This window comes from Citrus clementina, unplaced genomic scaffold (assembly GCF_000493195.1).
Source record: "Citrus clementina cultivar Clemenules unplaced genomic scaffold, Citrus_clementina_v1.0 scaffold_8, whole genome shotgun sequence".
NCBI lineage: Eukaryota > Viridiplantae > Streptophyta > Magnoliopsida > Sapindales > Rutaceae > Citrus > Citrus x clementina.
Window position 1 is genome coordinate 11,164,409 of NW_006262022.1, and position 8,153 is coordinate 11,172,561.

The 8,153-nt window shown below is 38.1% G+C and overlaps 1 non-coding gene across 1 annotated transcript; it reads left to right on the forward strand.

Annotated features, from left to right (window-relative positions):
• The first annotated feature begins 7,555 nt into the window (after positions 1 to 7,555).
• LOC112096537 lies at positions 7,556 to 7,659 on the forward strand. The gene has a single exon (XR_002904439.1). It is a non-coding gene; the product is annotated as a small nucleolar RNA R71 (small nucleolar RNA).
• Positions 7,660 to 8,153: the final 494 nt, after the last annotated feature.

Genomic DNA, 8,153 nt, shown 5'->3' on the forward strand with positions numbered 1-8,153 from the left:
TCCTTCAAGCAATTCATATTTGTCTCCGACATCAACATGTAGAGTAGCAAACATAATGTAACATCACTGAAGACAAAAAATAATACAAATACTAAAATTTGAAATTAATCATGTCATCCAATGTTAAAACAAATCACACTAATTTTTTTTTTCAAACAACATTCTACCCCCCAACCTATTCTAAGCATGAAAGGAAAATATTCATGCAGAAATGTGAAAATGATGCATAAAAACTAATTAGAAAAGTTACACGTAAAATGATAGAAAACGAAAATGATTTTTTTTTAAAGAAGATGCGTTTCTAGAGGAACTACACTCCATATTCAGCCATCTTCGACTCAAAAGTTAGAAAATGTATATTTATAGAGGAGAAATTAAAAAGAAGAAAAATAAACATAAAAACATAATAAAAAAAATGTCTGAATTTTTTTTTAAGTTCTTTTTTTAGTTTTTTTTAAAACGATAAAGATGCGTTTCTAGAGTTACTACACTCCATAGTCAGCCATCTTCAACACAAAAAGTTAGCAACAGTTAGTTTTTACAACAAAAAATTAGTAAAAACTTAACCAAAATTCCACAATTGTCGACTATTCCCTCCCCCCAACCAGAATGAAACATTGTCCTCAATGTTTGAAAGGAAAGAAGTAGAGTTTAGAAGACATCACCTGGGTGGTGCAACACAGAAAACAATATTTACAAGCGGAGAGTTAAATCTAATTTGTACTTCTTACTGCGGCTACTGTTACCATCATTATTTGGGCGCTCCAACACAAAGGTCCAGGGGTCTGGCTCCGGTTTATAAGCTTGTAACATATCAAGTAGCTCATTAGCAGTGTGAGCACAAATAAAAAGTTTTTTCACATTAGAAGGAATGAAATAGTTTTTTATTGCATGATTAAGAAATGCGATAAAGCCATCATAAAAGTTATTGACATTTAACAAACCGATGGGTTTGTGGTGGATGTGCAGATGGGCCCAAGATGCTACTGTGATAAGTGCCTCTAGTGTTGCAAGATCTCCTGGAAGGAAAATAAAAGCATCAGCATGATTAAGCATTTGAGTTATTCTTTCTTGCATACCTGAGACGACTAACTCTTCTCTAGTTGATGAGTCAGACGAACTGCCCAATGGTTTTAGAACTCTTGGGATGATGCCTAACACTTGGCTGCCTCTGATAAAAGCTGCTTCTGAGACCATTTTCGATAACCCTCGATTACCTCCTCCATATACCAAGTGTAATTTTCTCGCTGCTATGCTTCGACCAAGATCTATGGCTGCCTCAACGAACTCTTTATGTTTGCCATAGGTAAATCCGGAAAGCACACAAATGTTCTTGAATTGTCTATTGGGAGTAGCTGCCATTGCGATACTTCTCAAAAACAATTTGTGAGTGCTTGACAAAAGATATCACATTTAAGAGTCTTGGTGATAGTGGGTCATGGTTGTGTATGAGGTAATATGTCAGTGTCAAATAACGCGTAAAGCACGTGGCTCGCAAGTCAAAAAGAAAACAGTAAAAAGGAAAAAGCAAACAGTAATAAAATTATTAAAGACAATAATGCAAACAATAAGACAATAGTGAAATAAAATAACAATAAAGTAAAAGGATATTTACAGGTAGTTGCGACTGTGGCTCACATCTTCCTCTGGTTTTACGTCTAGAAACGGCTTGAACGCCCTTTATGGGTCGAGGATAGGCTTCCTATCCAGTTTTCTTATAAACTGGCAAACAAGGTCGTTTATAGTCGGATTCCCAAGACTATATCGTGCATGCTCTTTCTGGAATAATGGCCATAACTGGAGAATCGCTCCTTGCACATATCCACTGGGATGCGTTTCAAGAGACAAAAGGATATCATCCAATGACTCCTTATTCAAGCCATCCCTAATGAATTGAATCTTATCTTCCCTGTTATCAGACACCATTCCTAAAGAATATGGGTTTTTATTGCAACTCATTCTGGCACATTTATGACAAGCAACAGAAATTCTTCGAGCTCGTCGTTTTCTTGCATAATTTCCTTTACCACAACCAGGCATGTATGCAATAAATTTTGGAGGTAACTCACCTGCCGATCGTACTTTAGCCTCGATTAACCAACGGATGTCAGCAGGTATGTTATTCCTCATGAGTAATCGCATGCGTTCGGACCGAGCTTTATAGATCGTAAGGAGGGCATTCTGAGGAAGTGAAGGGAATCGCTTGTGAAGCTTCGCTAGAGTCTCGTTTTTGTCCATACTTTCGCCTCAGAATATCAGTTATTATGGGAAACTGAAGTAACCGACTTGATTGTCACGGAGTACCGTTATCCGCCACTTCACCGGGGTAACAAACTAAAGCACACAAACAAAAAAACAAATTAAAACACACAAAGAAAATTAAAATCGTCCTCTTATTGAATTTACCTCAAGCTCCAACTGGATGTCGTAAACACTTCTCTCAATGTCTCTGAGTTGGCGTTCTAAACCCTCAACATATGCTACTAACTCTGGTGGTTGTAGAGCCCAAATGCGATGTGTTTTACAAAATTGAATTTGCCTTTTGAGATGAGTTTTGACACGTTGAAGTGGTTTAAGAATGTTCAGGAGGAACGGTCTAAGTAAGGTACTCATGATTAAAAATGATAAGAGAAAACTTAATAGTTAAACAAACACACTTATGCAAAAATAATTTCAATTAGCAAAAGAATAATATAAAGAAAGAAAGAAAGAAAGAAAAAATCAAATCACCGAAAAGAAAAAAAATCAATTCAAATTTGGTGGGTCACTCAAATGTATCTCGGTGTCTTCTCCATGTGGTTGGTACTCTAGATATGGCTTTAATCTTTGACCATTAACTTTAAACGTGACACCGTTCTTTGGGTCCTTAATTTCAATTGCCCCATGTGGAAAAACAGTATGAACAATAAATGGGCCAGACCAACGAGAGCGTAACTTACCTGGGAATAGGTGCAAGCGAGAATTGAATAAAAGCACTTTCTAACCTGGAGTGAATGATTTTCTCATAATTTGCTTATCATGGAAGACTTTCATTCGTTGCTTGTAAATCTTGGCATTTTCGTATGCATCATTGCGAATTTCTTCAAGTTCTGCCAGCTGTAATCTTCTTTCTGAGCTGGCTTGCTGCATGTCAAAATTGAATTTCTTGATGGCCCAATATGCACGATGCTCGAGTTCCACAGGTAGGTGGCAAACTTTTCCATACACTAGCCTGTAGGGTGACATCCCAATTGGGGTCTTGAAAGCCGTTCTATATGCCCATAAGGCATCATCAAGTCTTAATGACCAATATTTTCTGTCCGACCTCACCGTCTTTTCTAATATATGCTTTATTTCTCGATTGGAAATCTCAACTTGGCCACTGGTTTGCGGATGATACGGGGTCGCCACTTTGTGTGTGATTGAATACTTTGTCAAAAGTGCTTTGAATGCTTTGTTACAAAAGTGGGCACCACCATCACTGATTATTGCTCGAGGGAATCCAAAGCGTGAAACAATGTTGCTTTTCAAAAATGCTATCACCACCTTGTGATCATTGGTCCTACATGAAATTGCTTCTACCCATTTCGATACGTAGTCAACAGCAACCAATATGTATTGATGGCCAAAAGACGGGGGAAAGGGTCCCATGAAGTCGATACCCCATACGTCAAAAATTTCAACCACTAAAATTGGATTTAGTGGCATCATGTTCCTTCGTGTAATGCTCCCCATTCGTTGACACCTATCACATGAAGAACAGAAAGTGTAAGCGTCTCGAAATATAGATGGCCAATAGAAACCACATTGTAAAACTTTAGTCGCTGTTTTCTTAGCACTGAAATTGCCTCCACAAGCTTGTTCATGGCAGAATGAAAGGATATTCTGAATTTCACTTTCTGGGACACATCGTCTAACAATTTGATCCGCACAATACTTGAACAAATACGGGTCATCCCAAAAGAAATTCTTTATCTCTGCAAAGAATTTAGCCTTATCTTGCTTGGTCCAATGCCCTGGAAGTTTACCTGTAACAAGATAATTAACTATATCAGCATACCAAGGTAATAATTCCACACTCATTAATTGTTCATCTGGAAATGACTCATTCAATATTAATGGCTCCGTAATTGAGTCAAAATGGAGACGAGAGAGGTGGTCCGCCACAACATTTTCTGTGCCTTTCTTATCTTTGAATTCTAAATCAAATTCCTGCAAAAGTAACACCCAATGAATTAGTCTAGCTTTTGCATCTTTCTTTGTGAGAAGATATTTAAGAGCAGCATGATCTGTGAATATAATTATTTTACAACCAATGAGATAAGATCGAAATTTCTCTAATGCAAAAACTACTGCTAGCATTTCTTTTTCAGTAGTTGAATAGTTCAACTGTGCATCATTCAATGTCATACTAGCATAGTAAATGACATGGGGAATTCGATCAACTCTTTGTCCTAATACTGCTCCTACTGCATAATCAGATGCATCACACATGAGCTCAAATGGTAAGCTCCAGTTCGGGGGCTGAATGATGGGTGATGATGTCAACAACTGCTTTAGTTTTTCAAATGCCACAAGACATGAATCATCAAAGATAAAAGGTACATCTTTAGCAAGTAAATTGCATAATGGTCTAAAAACTTTGCTAAAATCTTTAATGAAACGTCTATAAAAACCAGCATGCCCAAGGAAAGATCTTACTTCTCTGACTGTTTTGGGTGAAGGAAGATTAGAAATGAGATCCACCTTGGCTTTGTCAACCTCAATACCTTTGCTCGAAATGATATGACCGAGAACAATACCTTGTTTTACCATAAAATGGCATTTCTCCCAATTTAAGATCAAGTTCTTCTCGATACATCTCTACAGAACTAGTGTTAGATGATGTAAATATTGATCAAACGAGTCACCAAAGACAGAAAAGTCATCCATAAAGACTTCAAGGAATCGTTCAACCATATCAGAAAAAATGCTCAACATGCATCGTTGAAATGTAGCAGGTGCATTACATAATCCAAATGGCATTCTCATATATGGAAAAGTGCCAAAAGGGCAAGTAAAGGTGGTCTTCTCTTGATCTTTTGGTGCTATGGGAATCTGATTATATCCTGAGTAGCCATCTAGAAAGCAATAAAATTCATGGCCTGCTAATCTATCAAGCATTTGATCGATAAATGGTAAAGGAAAATGGTCTTTACGTGTGACAGAATTCAATTTTCTATAATCAATGCATACACGCCATCATGTAGTTACTCTAGTGGGTATCAATTCATTATCAGCATTGGTAACTACTGTGACTCCTGACTTTTTGGGGACAACTTGTACAGGACTGACCCATGAACTATCAGAAATTGGGTAAATGATACCTGCGTCTAATAGTTTAAGAACTTCAGTTCTAACAACTTCTTTCATATTATGATTTAACCGATGTTGCATTTCCCTAGTAGATTTAGCATTTTCATCGAGGTGAATGTAATGCATGCAGTCTACTGGGTTTATACCTTTTATGTCTGCTATGGTCCATCCTAATGCTCCTTTGTGCTCTTTTAAAACATCCAACAACTTACCTTTTTGTTCGTCATTGAGGGATGATGAGATGATTACCGGCAGAGTGCTTTCTTCTCCCAAAAATGCATATTCCAGAGTGTTGGGCAATGGTTTGAGCTCGAGTTTCAGTGGTGATTCTGATGATGGGATGAGTTTCTTCTCTGATGGTGCTAGTTGTTCAACTCTTGACTTCCATTTATTAATGTCCATAGATGGTTCTGAGTCAAGTAGGGCGTTGACCTCATCGACCGATTTGTTAATATCAAAATCAAAACCAAAGTGAGTTAAACATGTTTGTAAAAGATCATCACTAAGGTTTGAAAGAAAAGTGTTATCAACTATTGCTTCAATTAAATCCACATCAACAATTCCATCATCTGCACTGTGAGGTTGTTTGGCAATGTTGAAAATGTTCAGCTCCATAGTCATGTTGCCGAAGGACAACTGCATATTTCCAGTCCTGCATTGAATGTGAGCATCCGCAGTTGCCAAGAAAGGTCGGCCTAGAATAATGGGGATGTGCTTCCTCGAATCCTGTATTGGTTGAGTGTCAATTACAATGAAATCAACAGGAAAATAAAACTTGTCTACCTTGATAAGCACGTCCTCCACAATACCACGAGCTATTTTCGTGGACTGATCTGCAAGTTGTAACACCACTGGAGTTGGGTGTAATTCTCCCAGTCCAAGTTTCACAAATACTGAATAAGGCAACAAATTTACACTAGCTCCTAAATCCAACAAAGCATTCTCAATTGTGTGGTTCCCTATACTACATGAGATAGTGGGGGAGCCTGGGTCTTTGCATTTTAAAGGAATTTTATGTTGGAGTATAGAACTAACGTTTTCTGTTAAAAATGCCTTCTTTTGAACATGCATGTTTCTCTTGTTAGTACAAAGGTCTTTAAGAAACTTGGCATAAGATGGAACTTGTTTAATAACATCAAGTAAAGGGATGTTAACACTTACCTGTTTGAAGATTTCGAGAATCTCACCTGTGGATTTTCCCTTTTCTCCTTTAGCTAACCTTTGAGGAAATGGAGCTTTGGGAATATATTCTCGTGGGTTGGTTTCTTCTTTTTCCTCCGGTGGTGAGTCCTCAACATTCACAGGTACAATTTGATTTTCTTTTGTCACAGGCATCTCCACTTTGTTGTCGACTTCTTTTCCTTTTCGCAAGGTCATAACTGCTTTGACCTCTCCATGCTGCTGTGGTGAACTGGTACTTGCTTCATGTACTCCTTTAGGATTAGGCACTGGTTGACTTGGAAACTTGCCTTTCTCAACAGTCATTGCCAAGGTCTGAACTGAAGAAGCAAGTTGTCCCACCATCTTCTCGAGGCTTGAAACTGATTGGGCTTGTGAATTGAAGCCTGCTCTCAACTCATTTCGTAGTCTATCAATGGTGCGATTCTGTTGCTCAATCGTGGAGTGAGTAACATTCTTGAAATTCTGAAATGCATCCTCCCATGGTCTGGGTTGTGAGTAGTTCTGGTTTTGATTGTATGGTCTAAATGGGGGCTGAGAGGCTTGAGGATTTTGTGGGATTGGTTGCATTGGTGGAGCTGGAGCTGCTGGTCCATTCTGTTGGAATCCTTGAGACCATGAAAAATTGGGGTGGTCTCTCCATCCAGGGTTATATGTGTTGGAGTATGGGTTGTAATTCGATGGTTTTCTCATTACACCTATGGCATTGACTTGATCTGAGTATGAGTCATGGTCATGTGGCTCTGTTGATTTAGCAGTCGATAACGATGCTATTTGTCGAGAGAGACCTTCAATTATCGCTTTGACTTCTTTAATTTCTGAACTTGACTCGCCAATGTGAACCTCATTTACTCCCTTAATCCTTCTAGTATTCCTGAGTGATCGACTCCGTTGTTGGGAATTATCCGCTTGTCGCTGGAAGAATTCCCAAATCTCTGATGCACTTTTTGACATTAGCTCTCCTCCACTTGTTGCCATTAGCCATTCCTGCACATTCGGCAATAATCCCTCCAAAAAGTATTGGCATTGGTGCCATTTCTCGTACCCATGATGTGGACACTTCAAGAGTAGCCCATTGAATCGCTCCCACGTTTCGAAAAACTGCTCGTCTTCTCTCTGTGTAAACTCTGAAATTTCCCTGCGAATAGCATTGGTTTTATGCACTGGGAAATATTTATTCAAAAATTTTGTAACATTTGTTCCCATGATGTGATGCTATTAGCAGGCAAAGTATTTAACCATGAACGAGCTCTATCCTTTAAAGAAAATGGGAATAATCTGAGTTTAACATCATCATCTGAAAAATTTTCATATTTAAAAGTTTGACAAATTGCATGAAAATCATTCAGATGATTATATGGGTCCTCATTTTCTAGGCCATAAAATGTTGGGAGACAATTTAGCACACTGGGTTTTAATTCAAAACTCCTAGCAGCTACATTTGGGTATCTTATGCATGATGTGCTCAAATTAGCTAAGGGACTAAAATAGTCCTTAAATGGCCTCTCTTGTGGTGCTTGTAAATCCATTCCAAATTTATTTTTAATGTGCTTTTGTGTGCAAAGTGTTTTTTCTAATTCAAGGTCTATAGGTTCAAGATTGGGTAATAATGACCTACGACCATGCATGCAAAACAAATA